We start from the raw sequence: 18,277 nt of genomic DNA on the forward strand, positions 1-18,277 counted from the left end.
GAAAATGGTTAAAATTGATGGGAAGATGGATGGAGCCAAATACAGGACCATTCTGGAAGAAAAGCTGATGGAGTCTGCAAAAGACCTGAGACTGGGACGGAGATTTGTCTTCCAACAAGACAATGATCCAAAACATAAAGGAAAATCTACAATGGAATGGTTCAAAAATAAACATATCCAGGTGGTCACTTTTGAATGCTGGCGGTGCTTTCCCTCTAGTGGTAGCATGAGACGGAGTCTACAACCCACACAAGTGGCTCAGGTAGTGCAGCTCATCCAGGATTGCATATCAATGCGAGATGTGGCAAAAAGGTTTGCTGTGTCTGTCAGCGTAATGTCCACAGCATGGAGGCGCTACCAGGAGACAGGCCAGTACATCAGGAGACGTGGAGGAGGCCGTAGGAGGGCAACAACCCAGCAGCAGGACCGCTACCTACGCATTTCTTTGGGGGGCCGCACAGTCCTCCATGTGCTCACCAGAGGTAGCCTGACTGCCATTAGGTACCGAGATGAGATCCTCAGACCCCTTGTGAGACCCTATGCTGGTGCGGTTGGCCCTGGGTTCCTCCTAATGCAAGACAATGCTAGACCTCATGTGGCTGGAGTGTGTCAGCAGTTCCTGCAAGAGGAAGGCATTGATGCTATAGGCTGGCCCACCCATTCCCCAGACCTGAATCTAATTGAGCACATCTGGGACATCATGTCTCGCTCCATCCACCAACGCCACATTGCACCACAGACTGTCCAGGAGTTGGCGGATGCTTTAGTCCAGGTCTGGGAGATCCCTCAGACCATCCGCCACCTCATCAGGAGCATGCCCAGGCGTTGTAGGGAGGTCATAAAGGCACGTGGAGGCCACACACACTACTGAGCCTCATTTTGACTTGTTTTAAGGACATTACATCAAAGTTGGATCAGCCTGTAGTGTGGTTTTCCACTTTAATTTTGAGTGTGACTCCAAATCCAGACCTCCATGGGTTGATAAATTTGCATTGATAATTTTTGTATTATTTTGTTGTCCGCACATTCAACTATGTAAAGAAAAAAGTATTTAATAAGAATATTTCATTCATTCAGATCTAGGATGTGTTATTTTAGTGTTCCCTTTTTTTTAGATTTACATTTTACATTTAAGTCATTTAGCAGACGCTCTTATCCAGAGCGACTTACAAATTGGTGCATTCACCTTATGACATCCAGTGGAACAGCCACTTTACAATAGTGCATCTAAATATTTTAAGGCGGAGGAGCGGGGTGACGTGAGAGAACTTGGGAAGGTTGAACACTAGACGGGCTGCGGCGTTCTGGATGAGTTGTAGGAGTTTAATGGCACAGGCAGGGAGCCCAGCCAACAGCGAGTTGCAGTAATCCAGACGGGAGATGACAAGTGCCTGGATTAGGACCTGCGCCGCTTCCTGTGTGAGGCAGGGTCGTACTCTGCGGATGTTGTAAAGCATGAACCTACAGGAACGGGCCACCGCCTTGATGTTAGTTGAGAACGACAGGGTGTTGTCCAGGATCACGCCAAGGTTCTTAGCGCTCTGGGAGGAGGACACAATGGAGTTGTCAACCGTGATGGCGAGATCATGGAACGGGCAGTCCTTCCCCGGGAGGAAGAGCAGCTCCGTCTTGCCGAAGTTCAGCTTGAGGTGGTGATCCGTCATCCACACTGATATGTCTGCCAGACATGCAGAGATGCGATTTGCCACCTGGTCATCAGAAGGGGGAAAGGAGAAGATTAATTGTGTGTCGTCTGCATAGCAATGATAGGAGAGACCATGTGAGGTTATGACAGAGCCAAGTAGTTTTAGCAGTGTACTAACAAGACACTTGGTGAAATTGAAAACGCAATTGACCAAAATCAGTTCTGGGACATGTGGAACTATTTAAGCACGACAAAGCCACAAGAATTAGCCATACAAGATGAAGGAATTTGGAAAACTTATTTTGATAATCTAAACAAAAACATTCCACAAAAAGACTTACAACAGAACCAATAACAAATTAAAGAAAATTTGAACATCATTGAACCAGTCATTTAAAAACAACCAAAATCCATTAGATGACCCAATAACCCAACAAGAACTAAATGAAAAACTCAAATCTATAAAATCAAAGAAGGCTTATGGTCTAGACAACATCAGAAATGAAATGCTGATAAACAGCACACCTGAGTTGCAAAATGCTGCGCTTAAATTGTTCAACATGGTTTTAACTTCTGGCTGCTTCCCCGATGTCTGGGACCAGGGGCTCATCTCCCCGATCCACAAACGTGGAGACAAATCAGACCCTAATAATTACAGGGGGAACTTGAGTTAAACAGCAACTTGGGAAAGGTTTTCTGTAGCATTTTTAATTCAAGAATTCAAACCTTTCTTCAAGAAAATCAATGTAATAAGGATATGTCAAATTGGCTTTCTCCTTAACCATCCCACTACTGACCATATATACACCTTACACAAACTAATTAATAAACACGTCCACCAAAAAATGAGGGCAAAATATTTGCTTGCTTTATTGACTTTGAAAAAGCATTTGATTCTATTTGGCACGAAGGGCTATTGTACAAAATTCTCCATGGTGGGCTTGGTGGTAAGGTGTATGACTTAATAAAATGCATGTACACAGAAAACAAGTCGGCAATAAAATCAAAAACCAAAAGAACAGAATTCTTTTCACAACGTCGAGGTGTGAGACAAGGCTGCAGGTTTTCAACATTTATATCAATGAATTAGCAGACATGTTGGACCATTCTCCAGCACCAGGACTCTATTTGACACAGAGGTGAAATACCTGCTACATGCTGATGACTTGGTACTTCTGTCACCAACCAAATAAGGTCTTCAACAGAACATTAATATTCTAGAGCAGTATTGCCATAATTTGGCCCTGGCAGTAAATTTCCAAAAAACAAAAATCATGATTTTCCTAAAAAAAAAACACGTCAGAAGCACAAATATGAATTCACCCTGAACAACACCATAATTGAACACACAGAAAATTAGACCTTGGTCTGACCATATCTGCATCAGGAAACTTTAATATGGCAGTGAATGCACTCAAAGAAAAAGCCTGCAGAGCATTGTATGCAATAAAAATGAAATTATTCAAAATCAACATCCCAATTCAAATTTGGACCAAAATATTTGAGTGTAATCCTACCAATAGCTCTTTACGGAAGTGAGGTTTGGGGGCCACTCAATAAACTGGACTTGTGGAAAATGTGGGAAAAACACATTCTACAAGTCCAGAGAAATACACCAACTAATGAATGTAGGGCAGAATTGGGCTGCTTTCCAGTAGTAATGAAAATGTAGAAAAGATTATTAAACTTTTGGCTACATCTAAATTCAAGTCCAAATTCAAGTCTGCAATTTAAAGCACTTCAAACCCAAGAGCTGAGCCCAGAAACGAGGCCTCTCAGTCAGCTGGTGTTGGACCTAACCAACCAAGCCGACACCAGCTCTGCTTCAAAAGAAAGAATTCCAATAAACAAAATCATGAACCAATCAAAGGACTCATATTTACAACATTGGAAAAGGTAAACAAAATCCCAAAGCAGACTAAATTGCTGTCTGACCCTAAACAGAGAATATGAATTGGCTGATTATCTCTACTGTCAGAGATACAAAGCAGAGACAGATTCTTACCAAGTACAGGCTGAGTGACCACCAAATGGCAATAGAAACCGGCAGACATAAAAAGACATGGCTACCCAAAGAGGAGCGTATGTGGTTACTGCATGACAGAGGAGGTAGAGACAGAGATGCACTTTCTCATTTACTGTGAAAAATATTCCTCACAAAGAGATTCATTATTCACAGAAATGGCAACATTTATTCCAAATGTTCACTTAGTAAACCCAGAGGAAAAATTAAAAATACTCATGGGCTCTCTTGCAAGAGCAATGGCTCTTCTTGCAGCCAAATATGTATTTGCCTGCCATAGCCTGAGGGACACTGAATAATAACATCTGCATAGTGAGCAGTAACTTACTTATTATTAATATTATTATTGTTGTTTATCATTGCAGATAGTAGTGGTATGGGTGTTAATGGTAATCATAGCAGTTTAGTGATGGTGGTGGTAGTAGTAATGATGATGGTAGTTGTAGTACTGATGTAATGGTGAAGATGACTGTTATTTAGCTATAAGTTAGTTAAAGTTTCATTTTTCATATTTATTACATTTCTACTACTAGCAGACACACAAAGACTGTCTCTCTTTCTCCATCTCTCTCGCTGTCTCTGTCTGAGAAAGATATAGAAAAATGAGAGAGAGAGAAGACAAATTTGAACCCAATAACTATATGCGTCAACAGCAACCTTGGGAAAATCTTCTGTATTATCATTAACAGCAGACTCGTACATTTCCTCAGTGAAAACAATGTACTGAGCAAATGTCAAATTGACTTTTTACCAAATTACCGTACAACAGACCACATATTCACCCTGCACACCCTAATTGACAAACAAACAAACCAAAACAAAGGCAAAGTCTTATCATGCTTTGTTGATTTCAAAAAGCCTGACTCAATTCGGCATGAGGGTCTGCTATACAAATTGATGGAAAGTGGTGTTGGGGGAAAAACATATGACATTATAAAATCCATGTACACAAACAAGTGTGGAGTTAAAACAGGAAAAAAAACACAGATGACTTCTTCCCACAGGGCCGTGGGGTGAGACAGGGATGCAGCTTAAGCCCCACCCTCTTCAACATATACATCAACGAATTGGTGAGGGCACTAGAAAAGACTGCAGCACTCGGCCTCACCCTACTAGAATCTGAAGTCAAATGTCTACTGTTTGCTGGTGATCTGGTGCTTCTGTCACCAACCAAGGAGGGCCTACAGCAGCACCTAGATATTCTGCACATTCTGCCAGACCTGGGCCCTGACAGTAAATGTCAGTAAGACCAAAATAATGTTCCAAAAAAGGTCCAGTCGCCAGGACCACAAATACAAATTCCATCTTGACACTGTTTCCCTAGAGCACACAAAAAAACTATACATACTTTGGCCTAAACATCAGCGCCACAGGTAACTTCCACAAAGCTGTGAACAATCTAAGAGACAAGGCAAGAAGGGCCTTCTATGCCATCAAAGGGAACATAAAATTCAACGTGGCAATTAGGATCTGGCTAAAAATACTTGAATCTGTTATAGAACCCATTGCCCTTTATGGTTGTGAGGTCTGGGGTCCGCTCACCAACCAAGAATTCACAAAATGTGACAAACACCAAATTGAGACTACATGCAGAATTCTGAAAAAAATATACATGTACAACGTAGAACACCAAATAATGCATGCAGAGCAGAATTAGGCCAATACCCGGCTAATTATCAAAATCCAGAAAAGAGCCGTTAAATTCTACAACCACCAAAAAGGAGGCAATTCCCAAACCTTCCATAATAAAGCCATGACCTACAAAGAGAAGAACCTGGAGAAGAGTCCCCTAAGCAAGCTGGTACTGAGGCTCTGTTCACAAACACAACCCACAGTGCCCCAGGACAGCAACATAATTAGACCTAACCAAATTATGAGAAAACAAAAAGATAATTATTTCCAACGTGTCAAGTAATTAACAAAAAAACAGCGCAAACTAGAATGCTATTTGGCCCTAAACAGAGTACACAGTGGCGGAATACCTGACCACTGTGAATGACCCAAACTTAAGGAAAGCTTTGACTGAGTACAGACTCAGTGAGCATAGCCTTACTATTGAGAAAGGCCACTGTAGGCAGACATGGCTCTCAAGAGAAGACAGGCTATGTGCACACTGCCCACAAAATGAGGTGGAAGCTGAGCTGCACTTCCTAACCACCTGCCCAATGTATGACCATATTAGACACATAATTCCCTCAGATTACACAGATCCACAAAGAATTTGAAAACAAACCCGATTTTGATAAACTCCCATATCTGCTGGGTGAAATACCAGTGTACCATCACAGCAGCAATATTTGTGACCTTTTGCCACAAGAAAAGGGCAACCAGTGAAGAACAAAAACCATTGTAAATACAACCCATATTTATTTATTTTCCCTTTTGTACTTTAACCATTTGCACATCGTTACAACACTGTATATATACACACACACATAATGAGATTTGTAATGTCTTTATTATTTTGGAACTTCTGTGAGTAATGTTTACTGTTCATTTTTGTTATTTATTTCACTTTTGTATATTATCTACTTCACTTGTTTTGGCAATGTTAACATATGTTTCCCATGCCAATAAAGCCCCCTTAAAAAAAGAGCGAGCGAGAATGCTGCCATTAGGTGAAGGTAAGGACCAAGGTTAAAGAGTACACGGCGAACATTTCCGGATTTTATAAACAGAGCCCCAAAATAAACTTCACATACTGACCCGGCAATATTTATGTAGCCTGTCCTGAAATTCCAAAAGTGTCTTTAAAAGGACAGGGGAGTCAGGAAAAGTGCTTTATATGGAAGGCTGCCTCTGTAAACACACATCTAGCATTTAGCACGGTTTGTCTCATTCATGTCTTTGCCGCAAAAGTTATGTCAAACAGAATTACTCACCTCATTTCTCTCTGCCATTTTTCCCCCTCATATCTACGCAATAAAGTAATCGCCATTCCAAAAACAGATTTCCAGAACTCCTCAGCAAGGTCACTGTCTGGTTACAATGAATAATCTTCAAAGAATAAATTCCAACGTTTCAATCTGAAGGCCTCGAGTTAAAAAACAATACTTGTAGCACAACACATCTATATATCAACTAAGCTAGCTAGGCAGACATGAACCCTAACGCAAAACGTAATTCAAGTACTTTTTGGACAAACAAAAGCATATAGTTAAAACATGGCAATGTGTTTTTTTTAAATAAATAAATTATACTTAACAACCAATAATCTAAGCACAGTACATTGCTCCTATTCTCCTACCAAAGGGGTTCCCTGTTTAGAAGGGTTTGTAGTGGGTCCACATGTGGCACACAACAACCGACACGGTTTAGACTGAAGAAATGAATCATCTGCCACAACCTGGATCAGTTCACCAACACGATGACAACAAAGACCCCAAACCCTGGGAGAGACGGCATGACAGAAAAGCGGACTGATCTCCATTCAAAACAGTGCAAATCATGGATGGCTACAATAGAGATTGATTTACCAAAACGTCTGTCCAAATCAATAGGCCTACAATAGGCCACCTTTCAATTGTTCTTCATTAGGTTTATATGACTAACTCTTCACCATCATTGATTTCTCCATTTATATGTTATTCATTGTGAAATGTAATTATGGCCCATGACAGAGAGAGGAAAAAGACTACTGTAGGATTTTACATATATATTGTAACTACTCCTTAAGACACGTCGCCCATCAACTAGATTCAGCCGTGGGCTGAATCCGTGGGATGTTCAGGGGGACAGAACATAATTAGAAATCATTTTTTGACTGACAAATTGACTGCCAGAAACCAGACAGACATAATACTTGACTGAAACAATAATTTTGAACCTTGCTTACATTTGTATATGATCGCGTCTCTCTCTACTGCGTTTGAATTCTTTAGCGCAGATTTCCAAAACTAACATCACATGGAGCTGATTTGCTGGTGTTTTTAGTCTTTCATGTCTGACAATTCAACTGCGGGCAAAATTTGGCCCTTGGGCCGCCATTTGAGGCACACTGCACTAAGACTTCCTAGCAGTTCAACTAAGTATTATGTTCTAATGTTCTCCACTAGAGGTTTCTATTTCTATTTCACTAGAGGTTTCTATTGAGTAAGTCAGAATATACTTGGTCTAATGAATTCTACTCATAGGCTGCAAATGAAGGCTGACCTATCCTGCAATCTAGCATAGACTCACAGTGAATATGGTGCATAACAGCTTGTGTTGACTTCAAATACCACTTCTATTCTACGATATCACTGCTCTGAGATATTACATAGCCTAAGACACTTCAGGAAAGCAGACAAGTGTGGTAGCAAGGCAGAGGTCCTGGGTGAGTGAGTTGAGAGAGCGTGACAGAGAGGGAGCTGAAGAGGAGAAGCTACAAATAGCCTTATGCAGCCGGGTCTGGCAGGGCACCATTGTATTGGATGTGCGAGTGTGTGTGTGTGTGTGTGTGTGGGGGGGGGGGGGGGTCCGGCCGCTGCTCCCCCCATCTTTACAGGAAGAGGGGCTGCAGCAAGGCACGTTCCCCCTTGCAGGTCATTGTTACCAGAAGAGGACAGGGAATTGGGGGAAACAACTGGGGTTCCTTGAGATGTTTTCATGACGGCAGCAGAGGAAAAAACACATCAACATGGTGATGGATGGACAGGGTCTGCTAGGGGTCTGTCCCTCAACTCAACAAAGACCACAAGGTTGTGTATGGCCATCTCCATGATGTTGTTATTACATTGTAAGTGCGGAAACACACAAACATCCTACAGTTGTCCCCCCTTAGTACAATACAGTAGTGTTAAACCTTTTTATAGGACAGAAGAATGGGTTCATTTGACCAATTGTGTGAAATAGCATTACTGGTAAGTATGGAGCTATTAACTGAGCCATGACATGGTCAGACACGGCAAAGAGCTCCAATCTTCTCGTTTTTTCCTGTGGCGCACGTGAGGTTCTGTGTTTGTCTTGAGCTTTGCGTTTCGGGATTGGACAGAGGGGGGGGGGATCTCTTTCCTCCAGGGGTTTTCTCTGAAAACACTGCCAGTCACGTCTGGCCTCTATGGACGGTAAATCACGCTCTTTGCCAGAGCAATTCTGCGAGCCGAGGTAGTAGCCTCCTCTGGAAATGCAATATGCCACATCCCCAGGACCACCCAGGATGCTCTCAGCGTCTTGCACACACACAGACAACTGACCACCACAGAAACACCCCAACATCCTGGTTTCCTGACACTGTTTCCCGGTTCGGGGGATTGAGTTGCAGGGTTAAGGCTGTATGGGCCATGAGGAATTTCACAACAAGTAAATGGTTTGGGTTTTACTTTAAAGAAGGTTTTTCTCAATGGGACCCACAAGCCAAAGTACAAGACCACTTCCTTAGGTCAGGAGTCTCAGAGGGTTGGTGAGGTGAGCCACTCTGTCTCGTAGGCCTCTCATCTGCCACGCTGATCCTCAACACTGAGGCCCCTCAGAAGCGCGTGCTTAGTCCCCTCCTGTACTCCCTGCTCACCTACAACTGCGTGGCCAAACACGACTCCAACACCATCATTACGTTTTCTGACGACACAACAGTGGTAGTAGGTGTGATCACCGACAACGATCAGACCTGGCAGTGTGGTGCCAGGACAGCAACCTCTATATCAATGTGAGCAAGACAAATGAGCTGGTCGTGGACTACAGGAAAAGGAGGGCTGAACAGGCCCCCATTAACATTGTCGGGGCTGAAGTGGATCGGGTCGAGAGTTTCAAGTTCCTTGGTGTCCACATCACCTACAAACTATCATGGTCCAAACACACCAAGACAGTTGTGAAGAGGGCACAACGCCTTTTCCCCCTCAAGAGACTGAAAAGATTTGGCATGGGTCCCCAAATCCTCAAAAAGTTCTACAGCTGCACCATCGAGAGCATCCTGACCGGTTGCATCACCGCCTGGCATGGAAACTGCTCGGCATCTGACCGTAAGGCGCTATAGAGGGTAGTGCGTACGGCCCAGTACATCACTGGGGCCAATCTTCTGTCATCCAGGACCTTTATACTAGGCGGTGTTAGAGGAAGGTCAGCAATCGGTACCAGAGCGGAAAGCGGTACTGGAGCGCCAAGTCTAGGACCAAAAGGCTCCATAACAGCTTCTACCCCGAAGCCATGAGACTGCTGAACAAGTAATCAACAGCCTACCTGAACTAAATGTCCACCCAAACTATTTACATTGACCCTCCCCCTTCCATTTGTTTTTTCAATGCTGCTACGCGCTGCCTATTATCTATGCATAGTCACTTTACTCATACCTACCTGTACAAATTACCTCGACTAACCTGTACCCCCGCACATTGACTTGGCACCGGTACCCCCTGGATATAGCCTCATTATTGTTATTTTATTGTGAAACTTTTTAATAATTTTTTATTTTCTTAACTTTCTTGAACTGCATTGTTGGTTAAGGGCTTGTAAGTAAGCATTTCACGTTAAGGTCTACACCTGTTGTATTCGGCGCATGTGACAAATACATTTTGATTTAGAGAGCTGGGTCCAGGGCGTGGGGCCGGTTGGTGGCCCCTAGGATCAGCAGCTGGCCTGAGTGGCCCTCCTGGAGGAAGAGACAAACCAGGACAGTTAGGAATGTTACAGTGGTATGAGAATGTGCGCTCAACTTTCAGTCAACTTCCCTGGTAAAACAAGTGTTAAATCAATAAATGAGGGGTGTTAATGTAAGAGAGCAATTGGAACAGTAGGATGAAGCAAGTATGCTTTTAAGGTAGTATGACTGCTTGAATTTGAGCATGTAGGTGTAATAAATTATTAATCAATAATCTTAGTCCTAACCAATGATCCCGACACCAAAAGCTCAAACATAAAGGACATTTCCACACAATAAATGTGTCTGAAGGCTTAATAAATTACTGGTTTACATCTTCTGAAACTATCAGGCATTATCTGGCAATACAATTTTAATACTCTAACAGAGCTCCTTGTACTATGTTCTAAAATGGGTGGTCCGGCTGAGAAATAAAGCTATTTCCACCTCCCCCTATACCACAGGGCCAGCAGATGGACCAAAACACAAATAAACTACAGTGAGAGTGGAGAGACAAGAATTCTGGGAGCAGGAAGTGCTTTCGCCACATTCCACAGCAGCAGGCCCTTGGTGGTTGGTGACCTTGGATGATACAACAAGACTTAGCATCGGTATGGAAAACAGATAGCAGGGGGGAGAGCAGCTGCTTCAGTGCACCATCTGCACCAAGGAGCTGGGCTGGGGAGATGAAGATATACTTGGCCATAACGTGATGCCAATTTGGCACGTCATGGCGACCATCGGTGATGGGTTTCCCAGGCTCCCTGTGTTCTCTAAAGGGGCGGAGGGCGGCTGTCGAGCCATCTCTGATCGTGGGCCTGCGGTCTCTTTTTCTCATTAGACTGATTCGCTGACAGTACAAAAACCAAGATTCAGCAGACACTCAGCAGACAGAGGGAGAATGTCTGAATGATGTCCAGGAGAAAGGGGGATATTTTGGATGTCAGTTTGCATTTCTAAGGTTGATATGTACTTTTTCTCTCAATATATACCTTTGAGAGGCTCCTGTGAATATCTGCCTCAATCTGACCTCTGTTTCACCATAAAATCTGTAAAGACAGGTCGAACATGAGAACAAAATAAACAAAGGTCACTTGATATGGATGTACAAGCACCACTAACCCACAATACATGATCTTGTACTTGGTAACCAACCACATTTCATTAGGTAGCAATAATATGACCATACTTGCTAATGATTTATGGACGGTTGATTACGGTCATATGTGCCCCGACCTCATTGGCTATGGCTCATCCAATCACAGTCTTTCCTGTTCCCGTGGGGCCATAAAGGAGAACCCCCTAGGAGGTGTGATTCCTGTATGCAAAAATAACATAATCAACATCACATAAGCACAAAAATGGAATCAAATGCATAAAATCAGAGTTCAGTTTTCGTGAATTTGAGATATAGCATATCATTTTTGATGAAGAATTTTCCAATTCAAAGGAAAGTCATTTGTGTACCGTAGTTGGAGAAGTCTCTCTCGGGATCATACTGTATATGACTTTAGACCTCAGGGCTGCCGTATCCTCCTCCTCTTGAGCCTCTTTGTGCCTGTCTCTGAACTTCACCTTATTCTCCACCTCTAGACTGAGAATGCCCTGCTCAGACTCAGTGGGAGTCTGGGGGTTGCAGGGACACAGGGCATACAGGCGGGCCTGCATGGGGTACTGGATGCAGGACCAGGCTGCGCCGGATCCCTGGAGGTGGAGCCCAGGGCGGAGGTGGAGCCCAGGGATGAGATGGTCAGAGGCCTCCTCTGTATCAGGCTCCAGTCCCGGGGTAGGTAGGGGTCTCTCCAGGGAGTGGCCGTCGACCCCCGTCACCCGCAGACTTCACGCTCCGCCAAAATACATCAGGGAGACTAAGTTTCCAGAGAGTGGGATCTTTCCATCTGAAATATGAGTGTATGTAATGTAATGCAAAGTGTTACATTGAAAAGTGTTACATTACATATTTGGCACGGGTGGTAGCCTAGTGGTTAGATCGTTGGGCCAGTAACCAAAAGGTTGCTGGATCAAATCCCAGAGCTGACAAGGTAAAGATATGTCGTTCTGCTCCTAAACAAGGCAGTTAACCCATTGTTCCCCGGTAGGATGTCATTGTAAATAAGAATTTATTCTTAAATTACTTGCCTAGTTAAATTGAAAAAATAATAACATATATCCCCTGTTATGTAGTCCCATGAAAAATAAACTGTCTTAACCCGAAGATCGGAGAAAGAAGTTACGGAATTCTTCCAAATGGAGCGCATCATCCTTCTGTCTGCATTTAGAAATAAAATGCAAGAGTGCATTTACCATTCATCATGCAATTAACCAAACTGTGATGGCATTTCTGAGTCACACTCAATTGACTGTCAAACTGTTGTTGCAGGTGTATGACCAGCAGATGGCGACATTTATCTATAAGTATAAAACATTTTATGGTGTATGGCTATACAAGTAAAGTGAGGTTAGTCTTAAGGCTTCCAATGCTTCAGTTCGGCGTGCACCTAGCCAAACTCGGCTAAACTCCAAAAGAGTGTTCCTCATATACTCCCTTAAAATACCTTCACTTGAAAAAAATCAGCAATAGTACTGTTTGTCCATCTTAAGATGCCGTAGCCAGTGTACTTCCTAGTCAGACTGTATCTAAGACAGCTCAAGGAATGTCAATTTTACCAAGAAGACCATAATTGCACAATTGTACATCTAACTAAGATATTTGGAGTAACTAAGATATTTGCAGTATTTCTCAAGTGAAAAAATGTACATGAAAGTGAGTCGTCTTTTGTTGAATGACAACAAACACTTCATTGAAGAATCTGTACTGTTGACCTATGACCAAGGAAGGGGCATAATCTTTGGGTGTAGAAAAGGCCCATGGAGTTGGTGGAATACTCCTTTAATTAATTGCCATTTACTCAGCTGGGCCAGGGGCGCTTTAATTAGGTCAGGTGGAAATGTCCTACAGATCTCAACTCCATAAAAGGAGGAAATTGCCATCGCCTGATCTCGCTGCTTTCTCTTCCCTAAATCCATCTGATCCAGAAGTTCTGTGCGTCCATGAATCCACGTAAGTCCACCGACTCTTACCTTTCATCTGAATGATCTGTGGTGATCGGGAGAGTGGGCCATTCAGTTATTGTTTATAGTTATCACCGCGGAGCGCGGCTTGGAGCGCACGCTTCAAACATATTGTGCAATGTGAATTGTCAATGATCACGGCCCTACAGATCCTCATAGGCCAATTACACAATCGATATGGTTCATGTGTATTGAAATGTATTATATGTACACATGAAGACTATTGAAAGCGTGAAATGAGAAACGTCATTGTTTGCTAACTGATTGACTTTGATCATGGGGATTATAGATTGTATAACCATTCACTGTTTGTATTCTTTCATGATTTATGATAAATAGTTATGAGCCTAAATGACTCTCGGATGATTACTATTGACATCTTAATGAACTGGACTGTTGAATTCCTTAACTTATGTTAATAATGACTGATATGATTTGATCTTTGATTATGAATTTGATTGTATACATGTTATTTGTTTCCTTTGTGATGCAGCACAGACTACTCAGTAAATATACCACTTTATGGTTAAAGGAATTCCTGCCTCAGTCTCATACATTCCTCTGTCACCTGACACGTGACCACCTGTTCACCTTCACTGTCAGTCATCCTACCTGTCCAGCAACCCACACAGATTCCACTAATCTTTCATTGGGTACAGAAATTCAGCTTGCCTCAAGAAAAAATGATGTGCACAACGCGCGAAAGAACCTTGCCGAAGACCAAAACGAACAAAAATGTCATCATAATATATGCACAAACTGTTCTGAATTGTTTTGGATGGGAAGCATGCAGACGCCTTTAAACCTACTACTTTACCTGGTGGCGAGATGCACATCTTCTGCCTGTAACACAGGCCCTTTCGGGGAGTTAAGTCACTCCATCCCCAGGCTTCACTTTCAGGCTGTTCTGAGTACTTTTCTGTAGGCCCACTTAACTCCCGGGGAAAGATGATGCCAGGCAGGCCAGACACACCTTGAAAAAACAAACACAGCACAGAAACTTGGCCTGGAAATAAACTGACAGCCTTTGTGTCGGTCTAATATTATTCACCATATCAACTGTGTCTGTGTCAATTGTTGATATTGTCGTCCCACAGCACAATTCATTGTCAATAAGCACATACAATATTCCATTATGTTGATAAACATTGTTGACATACCTCCGGTTGCCCAGTATGGCTCGACAATAGGACTGGCCATCCTGCTTTTACACTCAGCCCTGCTGATGTCCTGAATATTTTAGGAAGTTTATCATCTGCTGTACACAAAATGTTTAAATAGAATGTTAGGACTTTCTAAACTGCAAAAGACAACGTTTTGTCAAGAGTGAAATCACTGGCATACCACACATCCCTGCAGGGGGGGCTTTCTTGTGGAGTTGGGGGCCTGCTGGAGGTTACATGCAAGGCAATGTGTGTACTCCTTGCAACTTCCATCCATCATCAGCAAGTAAGTGCATGCCTCCATGTTAATTGGTATGTATATTTATTTGACCTTTATTTAATTAGGCACGTCAGTTAAGAACAATTTCTTATTTTCAATGACGGCCTAGGAGCTTGTTCAGGGGCAGAATGAAAGAGTTGTACCTTGTCAGCTGGGGGATTTGATTTTGCAACCTACTGGCCCAATGCTCTAACCACTAGGCTACCACGTTCTTTGTTGCCTACCTGATTAATGCCCTCCTTGCCTAGTCCGTCAGTTTTGGTGGGTGGCCCTCTCTTGGTAGGTTTGTGACATCTTTTTCGGGCGGCACATAGCCTAGCGGTTAAAAAGAGCGTTGGCCCAGTAACCGGAATCACCGAGCAGATTAAACATCTTTTGATGTACCTGAGCATGGCACTTACCCCGATTTACTCCTATTCGTCGCTCTGGATAACTGCGTCTAAATGACGAAAATATATGGTACATGAATTGTACATTGTATTCAGCCATATTATTTAAGAGCAACATAACTAGCTAACTAGCGTTAACTAGCTACTTTTCTCAATACCTGTAAATTAGTTGTTGTTGCGATCGCTGCCTCGTGCCCGAGTTTTGCAGGCTATTTAAATCACTAGAGCCATCTCTCAGTTCCTTTGAGTTGTCACCATCATTGACTCTCCTAACTTTGCTTTTGTTTTTCTTTCTTTGTCTTTAATTTATCAACAGTGTGCATGTGAAGCAGAAGTTTTAACACCAGCATGGGTGAATCAACTGAGATAAACGTCCTGGTTGAAGTTCAGTCCCGCTTCTTTTACCGTAAATGCCGTAGTAATTCTGCTTTGAAACTCTATTTTTCTATTTTGGTGCGAAGACGGATGATGCGTCAGAATTTATATATATATTGAACATAATATAGTTTTGTATGATATTATTTTACTTGCTAGCAACTTACAAAAACGCAAAAGAAATTTAGCAAAGATGGCCACATAAATGTGAAGTATATAACGGTATTTATGCAACTTCAGCGTTTACCTAATGTATTTATGTAACCCGAGAGTAAGTAACATTTCAGGGACGCTTTTCCATGAAAATATATTTAAAGGCTTTTATAACATGTTAACTCTTACTTGCAAACTACAACATATAGTAAGAAATGCGCTTTCAATTAAAACGCTTCGCCTTACGGATACTATAGGGTCATCGAGGGCTGGTCGAGAATTCACATGCTCAGCAAGCCGGCTACAACTACAGCACGAGCAGGGGATGAATGTAAACGTTTTGTCTGGGAAGGTGCACAGATATCAGCGAATGAGTATTTAGTAATTTACTACGAGGTATGTAGACCTGGGTGTCAAACACATACCGAGTGTACAGAACATTAAGAACACCTGGTCAGTTTGTCATGGAAAGAGGTGTTCTTAATGTTTCAATGCTCAGCACACGCACTGTCCTGGATGCAAGGTCCGATCACTTCTGACACCAATGTAATGAAACAGCAGGGAGCAGGTCTCGAACCCTCGACCTTTGAGCCCGAGGTCCGTTGAGTTACACTATATATTTGTTTTTATTCAAACCATCCGCTATATATTGGTTGACATGAAAATATAGATATTTGGCCACGCTCACCAGTGGTGGAAAACGAATATATACTTTACAAAAATATAAATGCAACGATTTTACCGAGTTACAGTTCATATAATGAAATCAGTCAATTGAAACAAATGTATTAGGCCCTAATCTACGGATTCCACCTGACTGGGCATGGGTGGCGTTTTTTACATATGCACCAAAATCGTATTTCTCAAATTTTGTGCACAAATTTGTTGACATCCCTGTTAGTGAGCTTTTCTCCTTTGCCAAAATAATCGGCAAATGACTAAATCTGTTGCTAGATCATTTCATGCTAATTTCTCCACCATAAACCGCATCCAACGTCGTTTTAGAGAATTTGGGATACGTCCAACTGGCCTCAATCTGTTGCTGATGTCAACTTGTGAACGGATTGCCCAATGGTGCTGGTGGAGTTATGGTATGAGAAGGCATAAACGACGGACATTGAACATAATTGATGGCATTTGGAATGAACAGAGATACATTGACAAGATACTGAGGCCCATTATTTTTAAGGTATCTGTGACCAACGGATACATTAAGAATATCTGTATTCTCAGTCATGTGACATCTAAAGATTGGGGTCTAATGAATTTATTTAAATTAACTATACATATATAATTTCCTTATATTTATTTTTTAATTTTACCTTTATTTAACCAGGCAAGTCAGTTAAGAACACATTCTTATTTTCAATGACGGACTGGGAACAGTGGGTTAACTGCCTGTTCAGGGGCAGAACGACAGATTTGTACCTTGTCAGCTCGGGGTTTGAGCTCACAACCTTCCGGTTACTAGTCCCAACGCTCTAACCACTAGGCTACCCTGCCGCCCCATATGATCTGTAACTCATTAAAATCTTTGAAATTGTTGCATGTTGCGTTTATATTTTTGTTCAGTATACATCTACTCGGATACTGAATGATGAATCTACTCAGACATGATCCTTTGACTGTGTGATGTTTTGTTTGTTTGGCTCCGTGGAGGACAGAGGGCCGGGTGGCAGTATGGCTTCATGTGCCGATCTCTTTCTTGTGCCGCAGCTGCCTCTGCTCATGGCTTCACCTACCATCACGCCAAACAGGACCAAGCCATTCTGTCTCTGTGGCTGGGGGATGGGCAGAGCAGGCTGCCCGGGTTTGCTACTCATCACATTGGAGTGGCAGGTAGTATAGTCCTTGTGTAACCTGACCTATATCACAGGTTTATACTGCTCAGGATCAGGTCTGCTTCAGGTATCGTAAAGCCTTTACACACACGCTTGTGCAGAAATATTCATGGGGCAAATATCAGTTATTTCAAATGTAGTTTGTGTTTGACATGCAAACAAATAGACTTGGGCTGTGTGGCAGTGGAAAACAATGTTCGGGGCAGGGAACAGTTTTTTTTTTTTTTTTTTATAAACACCAACACAATCATCCACCAGGTGGCGTGCTGTTTCCTTTATACCTCCCCCAAAGTGGATGCAAGCATGTCAGAACATGTCTGTGGAAAGAGGATAGCCAAAACCTGGTCCACATGGTCAGATGGCATGTTGACAACAGTAACTTGCGGGCCCCACCATCATGACTGTAAGTGTTTTTAGGACTGATATGTGTTAGAGTACACACCAACACAACACACTGGGTAATTTGTGTTATTAAATCATTTAATTTACATTATCATCCAAGGAGTTTGTGTCAAACCGAGCAACCTGCTCCTTTCCCTGAAGATATTTTGGGCTCAAAAATGAATTGGTGAGTGTACCAATAACCTTGCCACTTAGCGTTAGGGCCAAAATTATTGCCACTGTTGATAAAGATGACCAAAAAAATACTAAAATAAATATGACAAATAATTAGCTATATTGTGTGTAAAAAAAATGTGTGACAAATATATGATTTTATACAAATACATTTGCTCAGAGAAAGAGATTTTGTTTAATAAGTAATGTACTTTTTTTAAAGATAGGGGT

General features: G+C 42.3%; 1 long non-coding RNA gene across 4 annotated transcripts; it reads right to left on the reverse strand.

Moving 5' to 3' along the window:
* Window positions 1-10,035: 10,035 nt before the first annotated feature.
* Window positions 10,036-15,173, reverse strand: LOC123994097. Of its 4 annotated transcripts, XR_006831577.1 has the most exons (8): window positions 15,135-15,173; window positions 14,958-15,048; window positions 14,451-14,548; window positions 14,108-14,263; window positions 11,686-12,116; window positions 11,408-11,536; window positions 11,211-11,267; window positions 10,036-10,230 (listed from the first exon to the last, which is right to left on the reverse strand). It is a non-coding gene; the product is annotated as an uncharacterized LOC123994097 (long non-coding RNA). The 4 variants fall into 4 exon arrangements; XR_006831576.1 differs by having other exon boundaries at window positions 14,108-14,548; XR_006831578.1 differs by having other exon boundaries at window positions 14,108-14,545; window positions 15,135-15,167.
* Window positions 15,174-18,277: the final 3,104 nt, after the last annotated feature.

Source organism: Oncorhynchus gorbuscha, linkage group LG13 (assembly GCF_021184085.1).
Source record: "Oncorhynchus gorbuscha isolate QuinsamMale2020 ecotype Even-year linkage group LG13, OgorEven_v1.0, whole genome shotgun sequence".
Lineage (NCBI taxonomy): Eukaryota > Metazoa > Chordata > Actinopteri > Salmoniformes > Salmonidae > Oncorhynchus > Oncorhynchus gorbuscha.